At 38.9% G+C, this 17,068-nt stretch overlaps 1 long non-coding RNA gene across 1 annotated transcript; it reads right to left on the reverse strand.

Annotated features, from left to right (window-relative positions):
- Positions 1-12,626: 12,626 nt before the first annotated feature.
- On the reverse strand, positions 12,627-16,956 carry LOC132325362 (uncharacterized). Its single transcript, XR_009485926.1, has 4 exons — positions 16,839-16,956; positions 15,671-15,843; positions 14,532-15,529; positions 12,627-13,511 (listed from the first exon to the last, which is right to left on the reverse strand). It is a non-coding gene; the product is annotated as an uncharacterized LOC132325362 (long non-coding RNA).
- Between the last annotated feature and the right edge of the window lie 112 nt (positions 16,957-17,068).

The raw sequence follows: 17,068 nt of genomic DNA on the forward strand, positions 1-17,068 counted from the left end.
ATTCCATCCTCAAACTCTTCTCCAGTTCTCTTTTATATCCTCAGATTCTGTTTCATGCTGTCAATATCCAAATCCTTTCCTATGTTAATGTTACCTCTCAATTTTGCATCATCATCATCATCTTTCATTAGGATATGCACATTTTCCCATGACAAGACATACTGCATGAAAATATTAAACTAGAGATTGATATGGACCAACACTGCTCCTGGAGGAAATTTGCCACATACTTCCCTCCAGTTTTATGACTGTTTTCAGCACAAACTCCTGTGATCTGTGTTCTAACTATGCTCTTTTCACTTCTTATACATAGCCCCCCCTTCATAAACTGATGATTCTCTGAGCAGAATAGAAGTGAGTAAACAACATCCAAGTGGATTAAAGCTATAGCAGTTCAAGAGAAAGGTAACACAGAGAAAATATTTTTGTCCTCAAAAAATTGTGTTGTCATCATATAATCTACTTCTGGTGAACAAAAGCCACATTTTGCTCCATTTATCCCAGACATACTGGCAAAGAAGCAAGTAAGATCAGCTTTGTTACATAAGATCTGCTGCTTTCTTTTGTGTTTCTCTTTTTAATGTTAGGATGTATGTTAAATCTACTATTTTAACTGCTTTTACAAGATCTTACACATCTGAACATCCAGCAATTTTTAATTTAGTCTACACTTTTTGGTCTCCAGGAAACTGTTCAGTCTGGTTTTGTGTTTCACTAAGAATGTCTACTTTTTTTTCCTGACATACTTTTGATTGTGGTCAATTCTCCACCTTGATTCTGAACATTTTCATACAAGTTTCTGGTTTAAAAATTCGTGCTATTTTTTGCAGCTTTGACTTTAGAAAAATCCAGTTCAAGCATTCCCTTCTCTTAACCATTTCAGTCCATCCTGCCTCACTGCATCGTTTTCTCAGCTTACGAAACTTTGCCCATTGAAAATCCCCACTGCATGTACAGATCACTTTTGTTAATCCTTCCATTTCATCATCAGTCTTTGCCAGAAAACAATGAGCTCCTTGGTGTATTCTCTTAGCCTAAAAGATGATGAGCTTCGTGAATTCTGGCTGTGGTTTACGTGTCCAGATGAATGAGTCTGAATGAAGTTGTTTCACCTGAGGCACCTCCCCTGCATTTGTTTGCAGAGAAGATGAATGCAGTGCCCCCAGCTTTCTTGCCCTACTGGCATGTATAGACATTTGTTTTAAAATACAAGATCCTGTGGAAGGAGTCATGTAAACGTCTCTGTCTGAGACAGTCACTGCATATTGCTCACCAAGTTCCTGAAGAGAAGCAGACACTTTAAGGCTGCAAACCAGAAATAAATATTTCTAGTCCTACCAATGACTAATTTTGCACAAAGAGGCTAGGCAGTTATCTCAGAAGTAGCTTCTACAAGGCACATAACGGCTGCTAAAGGAAATTAATCAAAATGTTGCTCTGCCTTAACCAGTTGCTTCTGAAAGAAACTATTGCACCCATTTTAGTGCTAATGAGGTTGTGGATTTTCTCTGCTACCTATTAACACTGCTGGAGACAGGATACTGGTTACTGGGGCCTTTGAAATGATGCAGTGTGGCTTGCTCTTATTGAAGACATTTTTCAAGATAATTTTGTCACTCAGATTTTGGTTTGCTGATAATTAATAGTAGTGAGATTCACTTGCTAGATAATAATTAGTATTATCCCGCAATGGTCTTCTATAAATTAAGTACAAAAAACAATGCTTGCTCAAAATGAAGCACTGGTCTGAATACCTGCCTTAAATTATATCTTAGATTTTGTGCAGAATGTGATTGTTGCAGGAGACCTCTACAAGGGGTAGTGCATATAAGGTGGTGTATATAGATATAGAAGGTCATCTACTGAAAATAAATTGATGTGCTAATAAACATACACATATTTGTCTAAAACTTTACAGTTCACTTAAATTTGCATGGCCATAAAAAAACCTTGTAATTGTTTTCTTCACTCTGAGTCATCCTGATGAACCCCGTTCTCTTATATTCTTAGTTTAGCAGTCAATGAAAAGTTGGAAATTTAACACCTCTTCCTTCAAGCCAGGAATGGCTTTTCCTCTGATCATCCATACAAAAACTTACTACTGAAAATATTATTCTAAGAGGAAATAATGCAATTAGGTATTGGCTTTTGATTGGTTATTTAATTATTAGGTCCAACATATCTTTTCTTTTAATGTATGTCCCGATTTGTCATTAGTCAGATATGTAAAGTAATAAATTATTTCCTAAGAAATATGTCAAGGCCTTTTACTGTAAGGCTAAGGAGAGCAACTGAACTTTTAGATAGCAATGAGTAACCTTGACATCTGAACCACTTTATGATACTCTTATATCTTCAGGCTGACATATAGAAGAACAATAACACCAATATTAAGCAGTGTAGAAGTACTAACTGCTACTGACATTTTGACATAAGAAAGCTTAAGGTGATATACAGACACTCAGTGCCAAAAGATTACCTGGTTTCCACAAGCTCAGCTGAAGCAACAGTCTAGTGGAAGTAGAGGTGAATTTCCCCAGCAGCTGATGTGCAGTGGTGAAAGGAAGGAGAACCACTTCTATTTCAGAAACAGGAATTTCTGCAGCAGGAAAGTTGCTCACAGACTACTGAGCTGTACAGTGATGATGCTTTCAGGTAATCATCTTTCATCTGTTTAAGCCCTGCTTATACTTGTGAATATTTTAGCAATATTCATGACAGCATTTAGGTCGCAAAATTTGCAGGGGTGAGTATTTAAAAATACTCACTGATTTTTTTTTTTCACCAAAAAAAAAGTGTCTCCATTTTTCCACAATAATATAAGCTCACAATTGTCTGGTTTTCACTTGTGATGGATTAAGTCTTTGCATCCTTTCTAATTATTGATTAGAGAGAAAACTTTTAAAACAGCTAGGTAGGAAATAATGGATAGCAAGTACCATTTGGGAAAAAACAGGCTCTCTTTTTATAAACACAAAGCTACATCCATGAGGAATACTGTAATGATTGTGATGAGCTTTTCAAACCTCATTCCTTCAAAAAACATTTAGATTACAAGCACAATTATACAAGGCAATTCATTGGAATTTGAAGGTTCATAAAAGTCCTTTTCTGTAGCTTTTGACATAAAACTGGCATGAACTTGAACATTACATGGAATAAAAGTAGTCAAAACAGATTAGATTTTATATTTGGTTATATCAAAAAAGAGTTTAGCCTGAATTACCTGGCATTAACAAACAAAAGTCAGAGCTATTTAACATAAATATGCAGCAACTCTATTGCACACATTACATGTTATTTGTCAGTAAGTGATCTTTGAAAATTAGCAGCCAGGGAACTTAACAATCAGATGCATTAAATTCAGCTGTCAAGTAATACAGTGACTCACAAGAACTTAGAACAAATTTAGGAGAAAAAATCCCAATTCCAGATCAGTACATGTGTGAGGAAGAGCAGACTTCAGCCTGCTGTGGGTGTGGTCTCAGGTACTAATCTGAAAAATAAGTGAAAGTACTTTACAAGCTTCCTAGATAAGAACACAGGAGGCTGAGAGGAAGGAAAATTAAAGAATTCTATTATTTCTTCTCCTCTTTGATTTTCCTCTGTCTTAAAATATAGTAGCAGTGCCCCAGGCCTTTGAGCATCCTGCCAATTACTTTGAAATGTAACTAAACCAAACAATACCATCAGTTCATGCTTTCCTACCAGGTGGTAGCTCCATGCATCTGTCTGCTTGTTATTCCTCTCACCACTCTTCAAAGGAAGCTAACAAAACTGGGGTGGCAGGATGGGGGAGCAGGAGGCAGCATCCCAAACTCTGCACAGAGAATACAGTCCCCACCCATCTCTTTCAGTTCTTCTGCACTCCACCTAACACAGCATGAGTCCAGACTGCAACCTAGGCTCTCTTAGGTATTGCACATAAAGATATCCTAGGACATACTTGGCTCATGCTATTTTTAATTTATCTCACTATGCTAGTTCAGGAGAGTTTTACTGAAGCAGACTCTTGTGGATTTACCCCTAGCTGCTTGAAGATAGAAAATAATAATGGAATTCATAATTAGACAAATTGCCAGTTTCATTACTTCTGACCTCCATATCTCAGCTCCAGATAAAAGAACTACTGCTCCAAGCTCATAGATGAAAAACCATTTAGATCAAGGCTCGGCAAGAAGCCTTGGACAAACCTGATATATCTATTTAGAGCCTTGACAGAGAAGAGCAATTTATCAACATCAGTAAATCCTGATGAATGCCAAGACACCCAAGCCTCCTAAATCAAATGAGGGCTTCAACCAGGTTTTGTCTAATAATTGGTTGCTGAAAGCTGAATGCAAGGTAGGACATAATTAATTGGATTCTCCCTCCTCACAGCATTGCAAAGCCCTAAAGTGCAGACTGTGAAGGTTTAGGATGTCAAGCAGGAACAGGAAATTAGCTTGGAGAAGATATAGGAATGGAATTCTCACCTTCTCCAGCAGGTAAGACCATGTGAGACATGATTTTTTTGTATTGACTTTTCTAAACCCCAAAACTTATTTTGAAAGTCAAGAATTCTGCACTCTATCTGCTAATCCATTATCCAAATACTGTGAAAATTTTATATCTACTTGACAAACATGAGAAATCCATATTTGGTTTAGGTACTGTATGATAGTTAATTCCACCATAATGACGTACTGATCTAGAGATTGAAGGGCTAAGGGACAATTTGGGGCTTATAAAAATGAATTGATGTCTATTTCAACTTGTGAGACAAATAAAACCTTGCTCTGCCAGGGAGCAAATGTCATTCTCCATGACCATGAATTTATGTAATGTTGGGCAAGTCACTTACACTTTCTTTCTGTTCCCTTTCCTTAAATGGGAATACCACTGCCTGACTACAATGAATTTATGGACAATACATTTGTTTAAAACTACAACTATGCTGTAGTAGAGGACCTATGTAAGAATCTTCCAAATAGAACAGTGACATTTTTATTTCTCTCACATTTATCCAATGTACAGAGCATGTGAAAGAGCCTCCAGGACCTGTGGCATCCAGCAGATAGCAGGAATAAGTGAAAAAGAAAGAGCCATCTTTACGTTCCTGAGGTTTCCTTAGGTAGTACGAGCAAAGAAAATGCTGGGCTCTGCACCAGTTCGGGTTTTGCCATCAGGATAAAAAAATTACACACAAATACACACACATATCTAGAGGAAGAATTCAGAGAAATAAGTGAGCTTGCTTTCTCTTATATCAGTTTCTCCTCTGCAGAGGGAAATGGAATCCTAAGAAACTCATTTTCCTTTAATTTGCCAGAAGACAGCTTTGCCTGAGAAACAAGCTTTCAAGCTAGAAGGCAGACCAGCTCTAATATTCACCCACCAGTAATCCCCTGTAAGGATTATACATTTTAAAAGGAGAAAGGTGTGTATTCTGCGATGATCCTTTTACTTCTCAGCACTTTTCATAGTTGTTCTTTCAAAAAGTATTGCTTCTTTGGGAACACAGTGCTCCTGTAAATGTGTAGGTGACTAAGATTGTTGATGCTTTTCAAAACCCACTGGTAAAAATCCCCAGATCTCAGAAAAACTAATTCCCAGGCATGCAAGGCAATAATAGCCAAGATGCAGCTTATGCAGCTTACCTGTCTGAAATGGAGGACTTCCTGTTGTAAGATTGTTAGTCTTATTCTTGAAAGCAGTCATCTTAGGGGGAAAAAAAAGAGAGAGAGGTGATACAAAGGCATGCAGGCAAACCTTAATGAATGTCGAATTTCCACTGACTTGTGCCAGCATGTTGCTTGTGCCAGAAAAATGGCAGAAGATGATGTACAACACAATCCGTGCCTAGCTAGTGGAAGAAAAGAGAGATTAAAAGAAAATTTAGGGAAAGAGTAACTGGTTTCTTATTTTGCACATGAGAAAAGCCCATTGAACCCAGGTCTTTTAACCACATATAAATTATACTTAAAATTCCTGTCTCATTGGCTGCTACTGTCAATAACAAGCAGGGCTGCTACTGATATTTCTGCAGCCAACCTCTGTGCTATGAGAGGTGGACACTGACATCCTGCCACTGTGAAACTTAGTCTAAGTGAAACTTAGACTAAGTGAGTGAGGGTGAGTCTGTTCCCTCTGAATGGAAACTCCCCAAAAGGTGTTTGGAGCTCAGCTTTGTGGCTTCCCCTGCATGATTTACATTACCCTTTTCTAGGCTCAGTCAGCTGTACAAAGCAAAAATGAACACTTCATAGGCTGAGTGAAACCTCATTGAAAGGGATGAATATAACAACTACTATTTGTTCGAGTTCATAGTTAGGAACTGCACAAGGGGCCTCACACCAAAACACCGCCACACGTTACCACTCCAAACAAATGTGTGCCCTGTGAGATCCCACTCAGGAATTTGAACTATCTGGGTGGGGGGCTTGGATGGGTGGAGTTTCTGTGAGCATTATTGTGGATGTGTGTGGGTGGGACAGAGAGAAAGAAAAAGGGAGAGGGAAAGAGCACGGCAGGGGAAGGAAGCAGGAAAAGAACAGAGGATATGTTAACTTTATTTTTCTTTTTTTAAGCAGATGTGTGCTTGCTTTGGTTGTGCTCTAAGCAGGCAGACTTCTTGTGCCCACCCTATCAATAAAGGCTTAGCAGCCCAGGTTTATTAACCATGGCTACGCTGTTTATGGTTTGGAGCTGACTCATACTCATCCAGAGTGAAGGCTGACAACAATGCAGTTAAAACCATAAGAGACCTGAAAAAAAAAAATCCAGACACAGAATAAGCAAGTTGTGTCTTCTCAGAAAAGCATAAAGGTCTTAGACTTTTAGTGGGGCACTGTCCATAAAAGTTTAAGTTAATCTTAGCACTGAGCTATGGGAATTCATCTTGCAGTTCTTGTCCTTCAATCCAGTAACTTAGCTACATGTACATTCTGACAAAACTTCTCCTCCTAAACCTGAAACTGGAGCATGCTCTTCAGTTATCTGCTCCATAAGTGAACTAATCCTTATTATTAACTGGTTTTGTTGACTTCAGCTTTCAGCCATGAGTGTGTGTCTCATTTTTCTGTTCTCTGACATTTCATCCATATTCTCTGATGCTGGCTAAATCCAGCTGATGTGCATCAAATCAAATACCGATACACCCATTAAAAAAAAAAATCAATTATTTCAGGTCTCAAACTCAGATAAGGTATGTCCAAGTCTAAAATGAAAATCTGAAACAAATCTTTCAGCTTTCTTCTGAAAGTGTATGTGAAGCATAACAGCACCTATGTCACATCTGCACCAGATGAAGTAGCAAAATTGTCATGTTTCTCTATCTCCCCAAGAACACAGAAGGAATATAGTCAGGAAGCCTAGATGGCCTTAGAGAAACATCTAAAATCTGCTTTGATAATTTCTGCATTTTATAAGAAACAATCAGTGAAGAAAATTCATTGAGAATTCTTGGAGCAAAAAACAAAAACCTAGATCTCCCCCCATCCTGGGTAAAGGACCTAAGGCTCTGAAGCCTGGGATCACATCTTCTTTTCCACTGGGTGGAACTCAAAAGCTTTTTTCTGGTGCTGATAAATTACTGGCGGCTGCAACTCCAACAGGGGGCAGATGCTCAGAAAACACAGCTAAAAGACCACTGATTTCAAGTTTGTCAATCAGCTCCTATCCTTAAAAAAGACTATTCTGCCACATGTCCTGAAGAGAGGAGACATCCCTCTTATAATGTCGAGTGCCTAAGTGCCAGAGCAGAGCTGGAATTACCATCAGCACTGCCTAGGTGTAGGCAAGCCAAAACCTCAGAGTGTGGTGACTGTACCTCCTAGTGCTGCCTTCCTCTGACCACACAGAGTGCAGGAACCTGGCATGACTCCACCCAACTATTTCAGAAGTCCTGCACAAGATAAAGTGATTGTAACTTTCAATGCTGTGATGTTCACTTATAGATATAGATGCAAGCCCTCAAGATACTGATTTTTCAGCTATGGTGGTTGTATTGCATTTGTCCTGAGAGTATGCATCATTTCAAGGGCAAACACTACAGGTCTTTCCATGTGTTGATATGTCTTATGAATGTCTCTGAACCCTATGTTTCAACAACCTTCTCCAAGGACAAAAGTATAATAATTCTGTATCTTGTGCTTTGAAAATTTGAGCCTAAATAATTCAATGAGAGGTTTGGTGTGTCTTTTCCACTTAGTTTTAATAAGGAAAGGATTTCATTCTTCATATGCATCTCACAGTGTAATGGTCAAACCTGACAATATTTTTAGTCAGTGATGGAGAGCATGTCTATGTGCTCCCCACATAATGAGGAGTGTTACACTGGGCTAACAAGCAGAGCTGACTGAAAGCTGGTTGCTTCCTCCTGAAGCAACAGAGGTATTACCTCTGCATTACAAGGCAACAGTGATAATAGCAAATTTCTTTTTCATAATCTAGCTGCATACATAGCTGTAGATAAGGTATTTAAAGGGAAACAAAGAAGCAGACAAATCTGCAGAAGTGGGCTTGAAGCTGTGACCCCAATGATTTCCTTTCTAAGACAAACATTCAGTTAAGAAGCCAGAGAAACCTTAAATCAACAATGTAACGTTTTAGCATATATCTTACTCTGTATCCAAAGTACAATATGTCATATGCAACATATACTACAATAGCATATTACAGTATATGTGAGGTAATATATATTATTTTACATTTTCTATTGTGTGTACATTTTGTATAGATATGCATATATAAATAATTGTATGTTTAAATATAAAATCAAGTTAATAGCCTAATTTAAGGGAAGTTTTAAAGATAAATGGCACTCAGTATAGCTGAACAATCTCACCTCTCCTCCTCTTCAAATACATGTCTCTGGCATATAGAGGTACTACAGCAAAACAATGAGGCAGTTTGACTTTACAAAGTGCAATGTCAAAATGCTTTCAGACTCCACTAGCATACTGCACTCCAGCAGCTTTGGTTTCTTCTCACAAGAGTTAAGAAGAAATTCACTTAATTAGTACAGCTAGGCTCAGTTTACCAACTCCTTTTAATACTTTATCATCTTTGTTGAAAACTGCACTGCGAACCCTCAAAATCAATCATCACAACTCCTGCTGGCAATTAGGATTAAGGAAATTAAGCTCAGGAGACACACAGGTTGTACATACAAAGCTGATCCCCATGGGGGAGATTGCTTCACCTACAAGAGTCTGCCAGAGACATCTCTTAAGGCTTTACATCATCACACTGAAAAAAAAACCCAACAGTTCTATAAAGTGGCAGTATGATATATGTTGATATATGTTGTTGGCCTCTGTAATTTTCAGTTAGAGAGCTCTGGCTTTAGCATTGATATATCAGTTAAACCAATGTACCCATACCAGGTACATTGCCTCAGCTATGGTACTTGTCTGTTAAACAAAAAGGAACAAACAAAAAGACATCATCAGTCAACTCCAGATAACTCTCTTCTCACTAAAGTTCTCCAGATTTTAAGTGCCTGGTGCCAAAATTAGCAAGTACAGGACACCTTCAGCTCATCACTGGAAACACTTGTTACCGTATTTGCTGATTTTCACTGTTCACCCTCCTGCACATGTTCCCCTAGGATCACAATGCCTGTGATGGATGATAGTTGAGTATTTGGGGAATAGAAGAAGCAATGCAAATTTTCAGAAAGACTGGGCTCTTTTCAGTTCTAGTTTAGTTTAGTTAGTTTCAAGGCCTTTACAGAACGAGTCAAGGAGGTTTGTAAACAGTTTAAGTATCATTCATATTTTCAAATGCTTTATGTCTTTGCAGTTGTCAGGGAAAATATTTATTGAAGGGCTCAGCTTTGGCCTCACTTTGCTTCTATCAAAGGTAATGGTTTCAATGTTTTGAGTGGCAGCAGATAGTTGACATCAAATCTGTGGGAAATCCCATTTTGGGAAAACCAATGATGTCTCCTGGGTCTGAAGATGATTGGCGATGTAAAGTTTTGTGGGTTTGGGGGGTGGTGATGCTTGTTTCAGTTTTGTTTGGTTTTACTTATCTCAGGATGTTAGGAGCAACATGTCACAGAAAAAGTGTGGACTAACTATATTCTCATGTACGGTTTTACTAGAAGGAATAATTAGAAGACTAATTCAGGGGAAAAAAAAGATCTGCATGTAACTAAAAAACTAAAGAATGTGTACAAGCATGCTGTAAAGAAAAAAAGGTTTGTAAAGACAGCCATATGTAAAATGCCAAAATTGTCATAAATATACCTGATTAGACTTTAATATGCCTGCATGTGTATACAGTTTTTTTGTTTGCTGTTTTTTTAATAGTGACAAAATTTCACCAACAAATGCTTTTTCAGCACAATGACTGTATACTATTTACTTTACAGAACCATGCATTCCACCAGTAATGGTTTTCAATGATGATTCTAAAGCAGCACTCCTGAAATTTCTTTTTAAATAAATGTTTAGAAGCTGCAATTTATAAACTCCATAAAATTGTCCATTATCTTTATTTCCTGGGTTTCCTTAACTGTTCCTTGGGTGTTATGACTAGACTTTGATATATCAACAAACAGAATTTATGACATCATTTGTCTGGTTGATATGTTTACTTACTGGTTGATATGTTTACTTACTACATTATCTAGCAGTTGATTTAGGATTTCCCATTTAAATTACCCTGTTTATTTAGAGGCCTTATTTGACAGCATTTCCTATTGCATTGTCTTTTTCTTTCTGTCAATAATTTATTAGTATATTTTTCATTAAATAAACACAAAAACTGATAAGCACAGTTAGCCCAGGAAAACACATGCAAGGAAAATGGAAATACTTATTATATATTTACACTATTTCCTTGCTACAAAATAGCCAGTAAACTAACCTCTACATCCCTAGCGCAGCCTTACAAAAGATTGATCCATATTTAACATTTAGCAGCAGATTCTTACCCAGAAGCAAATACAGCTTCAGTGTAAAGGAAAGCAAAGAGAAATTTCATTGCTGCAAACTCAGGAGCTCTGAGCCAGACCAGTGCAGCTACAGTTTGTGCTCTTTTGCATTCTCTTCACTTTTTCAGTTTGAGGCAGATGAACTGATTACTGAGAAACTCTAAGCAAAGAGTGAAGAGAGCTAGTAATAGGGGGAGCAGGGAAACTGCTTGTTTTGTTTAGCTGATCCAGAATTTCAACAGAACTTTAGGAGCATTGACTTGAGCTGTTCAAAGTGTCATTAAATGACAAGCTCAGAAAATATTGTTGCTGTGTTGCAGCATTTTGTCATTAGTCAAGGTGGACTCTATGCTTTCAATTAAAATGAGCTTTATACGGTGTCTATACCAAAAAAACCTCTTACATTTTAGGAACAAAAATAAATGTACACATACCACATTTAGAAAATTTTTTAACAACTATTAAATTTTAGCTGACCTAATTTGGCTTTAGTTTAATGTTTCTGTCCCAAGTTTAATGCTGTGGCACAGAAACAACTCACTAGTTTGATGTTTTTCTCATTTTATGTTAAGAAAAACCTACCATTAACCTAAAATTGTCTTAAAATTTATGAATTTTAAAGTTTAAAAAAACCCTTTTCCTACTTTTGTCAATCAGATGTAGTATTTCAGAGGACTAATAGAAATATTTCTCTATACTATCAGAAAAATGATAATCTAGATTTATGAATCACTTTATTATATTTATGTGGGTTTTACAATTTCAGAGGGTGGTTCAGAACCTCAGCAGGATGAAGAATGCCTCATAGCCACCCAACTCTCTTCGTGAATGAATGAGGATGCTCAGGGATGCTGGTTTTCTGTGGACAGACTGCAAGTTCTGGTTGTAGCTAGGCTACCAGAAGAACAATTAGGGAACCCTTAGCTGCTCATTACCACCCCCACCACAGATTTCCACCTCCCAGGTTCTGTCGGTGTAACTTGCCTGGCTGCTCCCCAGCCTGTGTTGAAACGAGCCAGGCCCACTCACTTTCAATGACAGGTCTTTGCAGGTCTACCTCTGTTTGCCTGAACACAGAGAGCGAGTTTTTACAAGACTGGGCCAGCAGAATTGAGGGCAGCACTTTCAGAGGATTTTTATGGTCAAGGGGGTGGAGGAGTCCCTTGACCTAGCAAAGCTGCCACTGAAATGGGGCAGGGCTGTAGGTGCCTTCTTGTCTGACAGCTAGAAGGCAGGACAAGTGCTGTACCCCAAGGGCTGCCAGATCCAGCAGAAGCTAAATGAGATCTACTGCCCCAGCTACAGATTACTGTCCTGCCTCGTTAACTGGATCTTAGCATTTCCCCAAAACCCACACTGTATCTGGGATTGCTCTTTGCCTCATTTTTTTTAAGGTAGTTTGATTAATTAAATACCTCCAAACACTTGTGTTTCTAACCTAACCCACTCTGATAAGTAGTGAATTAGGGTGTGGCCACATAAATTGATATACTGGTACACCTAACAGGGATCTCTGGTTTCACCTGGTTAAGTGGTAGGTGAAGCAACACCCGAGACCTTTGTTAAAGCCTTTTGAAGAGCAGTTATGTCTTCTTCTACCTGCTTGATATAAACTCCCACCTAAAAATCACTTCTGGATGCTTCTCTTTTCTAATTTCTTAGCTATTTCATTCTACAAGAACTTAGACATGCTAGGAATAAATGTGGAAAGCAGTGTATTTCAGCAGTTTTCTGTATTCATAAACCAAATACTAACATCATACTGGAAACATGAGCATTTATGTTCAAAAAGGGCTGACATAGAACTAAAGACAGAATGCTGAAGGCAGGGCTACTGGAGGTAGAATTACTCAACAAAAGGTTCAGGGTGATAGAATCACTCCTCTGAATTCTTGTGTAACTGAAGTGAGACTCTTCCCCTGTTCATGCAGATGAATGCAAGGTTTACTACTTTTAATACGACTTTATCTCCAAAGGTGCAGTCTTTCTTGGACCAGCTTTTGCAGGCAAGGAAAACAGAAGGTAAGACCTTAGACAAGGGAGAGAATAAACATTGTGATAATGTTATCTGTCTCAGCTTAGTGTTCATATTAGAATGCCTCGGCTGGTGGTGTTGCTGAAGCTGAGACAGAAGAAGGCCCTTGCTCTTGCTTCAGCAAATCATGCAAAAAAAGATCTTCTATATAATAGGCAATAAGTTGTCTCATGGAATTATGTAATAGTGTAAGAGAGCTTGAATAGCAGACAGTTGCCTTATTTGACAATGGGCTGGATAAGCATGTGGTGTGCTTCTTATTTAACTTCAAAGCAATTGAATGTGATGTCGAACCCTGCTTTCAACAGAGAGTTGGACTAGACAATATGCAGAGGTCCCTTCCCATTTCAGTCATTCTGTGACCTTAAAAGTTTTGTAAGTCTGTGATCCTGGATGTTAACAACTCATCAGCTGATCATAGCATGAAGGTGTCCAAAGCAGTCCAAGTTCTGTGGTGTGTATATGGTGTTAGCCCACTTCTACTCCAAACTTCATTCATCTGATTCCTCTTGACTTGTAAGGAAACTGTGAATACCAGATGCTCTGTTCCTGCTAATTATCAGGAGAAATTAATGCCATTAAAAAAAAAAATTAGATTTCTAAATTTTACTGCTTTTCTAATATGTGTGAAACTGATTGCACTTTTGTTGATTAGTACAGTAGAAAAGTTGGCTTTGTTTTCTGTTTCATAGTAACTAGTTACTAAATATCTGTATTTTGCTATTCCCTGTAGTATTTGTGCAGAGGACTATTGAATGAAAGTTCAAGAGGTTTAAAGAGTGGTTCTAGTGCTTTGAGGTGGTAGAATTGTCCCTGAAACAGAGGTAGAAGCAGCTTTGCTGAATACTATGATATGTTCCAAAAGCTTGATGGCTTGAAAAACATCATTATAGTAGTTTGGAGTGCTTGAACATTTGTCTTATTTCAAGATGATAAAATATAAAGCTGTTCTGAAATTTATTTTAAATGGTTTCTGTGACTTTCTTCCTACCAACTGAACTGCATGACAGTTTTATTTTCAAAGGTAAATGTCATAGATTATTTTTACTTAGAAATAACAATTTTGAAGTTACAGAAATTTCTATACAGCAAAAGACATTGATAATGATAATAAAATATTTACCAGACTTCAGAGTGCCTACGTTTGAAGGAGGGGAACAAGAAGTGTGTTGAGACTGCTTACTTTGTATCTCTGTAGCCCCTTATCTCACAATTTGGAATTATTTGCCTACAGCCACATGCTCATTTAGGAGGAACTGACAACGTCTCTTTTGATGGTTCCAAGGTTATATTTCAGAGTGGCTCTGTAGAGCAACCAGCCTACCTTTGACACAAAATGTGATGTAGGGCTACATTACTTTGACCTGTGTCCTTCTCAAATGTTGTTATAGAAAAGTGTTACTGTGTTACAATTGCCATCCCCAATTACTTAAAAATGGAAACAGTTGTGAAGTTAAGCTATAAACTAATTTCTATGACAACCAAAAATATGGCCAAAACAGAGCTTTTCTAGCAGAGCCTACATCTGTGTTACAGAAGTTTTCACCACATATTGGAAAGGAGAATTTTTACCTTTTTCCTCTGAAATCTTACTGATCAGCGTTTCTCTTGTTAGTATCAGAGCTTTTCAGACAAGAGGCATCTTTCAACATCAGCAGGTCAGGTATGATGGAAAAAGACAACAGCTGCAGAAAAATAAATCTACCTGATAATTCCTGTGCTTTTTAACTGAAAGCTGTAGCAGCAGGCCAGCCAGCCTGAACATAAATTGTGTTACAGAGAAAGTGTCACACAGACACAGAGAGATGAGTATATACATCGTAGAAAAACAACTTGCTGCTATTTTCAGGTTTTGGGAATTTCACCTGCTACCTGCCACTGTCCAGAGACCTGATAGGACTTGCAGTGACAGAAAGCAAACAGAAAAAATCTCCATTCACACAGAAAATGCTGAGGGAGTGAAGAAAGAGACCAACTGGACTCTTCTACTCAGCAGCAGCTTTCCTGAATGATTTCACCCAGAGGTGCAATGTTTCCATTGAACCTGAACTTGGATCAACTGAGGGAAAAGGGCATCTGCAAATAAGTTATTTGCTCTACCAGTCCCTTCTCTTGCTGTCCCACTGCTAAAGTTTTGCTTTTCCTTCTTACTGCTCATTAGTTGTAGATAACTATAAATTAAGTATCAACAAGATTGCTTTTCCCCTTTCCATAAATCCAGGGGAAATTATCTCTTCAAGTCTACTGGACTTCCTTTCTGCCTGTTACCAGGCTCCTACTGCTCTCCTGGAATTTTTGTTGCTGTCTCCTAGCTGCAAATTTAAAGAAACTGGAGTGACTGTGGAAATAGGGTGGGGACAGTTTTAGAATGGAGCTTATGCATATGCAGGGAAAGAACCAGCAAAGGATGCCTGGAAAGATGGTGGAATCTGTGTTTGCAGAGACATTCTGAACTTGACAAAGTCTTTAGCTGCCTGCTCAAGACGGCAAAGTAAAGTAAACCCTCAGCAACAGAAGGTTTTACTTGATGTCCTCCTGAGGTTCCTTTCAATCTGAATTATCCTGCAAGTCTAAAAGTAGGGAGACAAAATGGAAAAGGCATATAATCAAATGAGGAAGGTAGCAATAGAACTAATCAAAAATTCTAACCCTCCCCCCCCCCCCCCCCCCCGGCCAGGTTATTTTAGTTTGGAATGAGATGTTGGACTAACCCAAACTTTTTAGATGGCATAGGAATAAATCACTCCACATATGCATAATTCATCTGTGGGTGACATTTCATCTGTGTTAATGGAAGGCTAGCTCTGTTTTCTCCTTCTGAATGGATGGTACACTGTGAAGTTGCAGGGGGTTGCTCCCATCCTCCATTAATGACAAAAGATACCTGGGAAAAATGGAGAACGGGTGAGAAAAGAAACAGGGAAAAGTTAAGTTACAGAGTAATTCTGACCTGTTTCTTTCCTATGTTACTCAGTACCCAGGCAATATACTATGGAAATGTGGGCCTGAATTTCTGATTAACACAGGCATCTCCTGTTAAAGGCCATATTTCCAGTCTTTCTGTGCGGAACTATACCTCTTTGTACAAACCATTTAAATATACATAAATAGCACGTAAACAAGTGGGTGTGTCTCCCTAATTTGGTGGTTTACACATGTAACTGGGAGGAAACTCAGCTGAGTTCCTGCCCCAGTGAATTATTAGTACAAATTATTTAATTAGTACAAATTGTTTAAGCTCAACAAAGCTCTTGAAACCATATCAACAGTAGGATCTAACCTTTCCTGCTCCAGAGATACCGTAGTTTGTTGTCAAAATAGCGTTGTGGGAGAACAAGTGGTATGAGTTCAAATGCCCCCAGGTAAAGAGGGAAAATTAGGTCTATGACTGCTGTATGATGCTCCGTGCACATCCTAACCACAGCTCTTGGTTAAAAGGCAGGCGGCCAACCCCTTGGAAAACCTTCGGGTTTTGTTTTGCTTCTTCTGCAGGTACTTGAGAGGGATCTCAGTTTCAAGATGTGAACAAGTCCACCACTTTTATTTTTCTCATTAAAACGAAAAGGAAAAAAGGTAGGTGGCATTTGAACTTCAGATAAAGAATTGATTACCCCACCTTGTAATGGAGCGTTTCTCTCAGCAGCACTGGTTTGTCTTACTAGTGATTTATCAGGGCAATGTAATGAGGAGACCTGATACAAGAGGATGCTTGCATCTGGAGCATGAATGGATTTACAAAGCAAAACAAACCCCCGGGTTGAAAAAGGCAGAACAGTAGCGATGGAGAAAGACTGCAGGTGATTTCAGTCGAGGAGGGGAAACCGGAACGCAGCGAGAGGAGAAAACGAAGGTAAATTTTAACCGGCTGAAATAATGCACCTGTACAAGGACCACTGCAGAGCTTTACGAGCGGATGCTGTTCGCCGCTCACCGCACGCAACTTGCCCGACGCGCCCAGACCTCCGCCTGGTTCGCCTTCCCGACGGCTGATGGAGAATCCCGGGCCCGTGATTAGCCGCTGCCGCCGGGGCGGGGGGCGCGGCGCCGCCGGGGGAGCCAATCGGAAGCCGCGGTCGCCCCGCTCCGCCCGCCCCGTCGGCGAGGCGGGC

Source organism: Haemorhous mexicanus, chromosome 3, assembly GCF_027477595.1.
Source record: "Haemorhous mexicanus isolate bHaeMex1 chromosome 3, bHaeMex1.pri, whole genome shotgun sequence".
In the NCBI taxonomy this organism is placed as follows: domain Eukaryota; kingdom Metazoa; phylum Chordata; class Aves; order Passeriformes; family Fringillidae; genus Haemorhous; species Haemorhous mexicanus.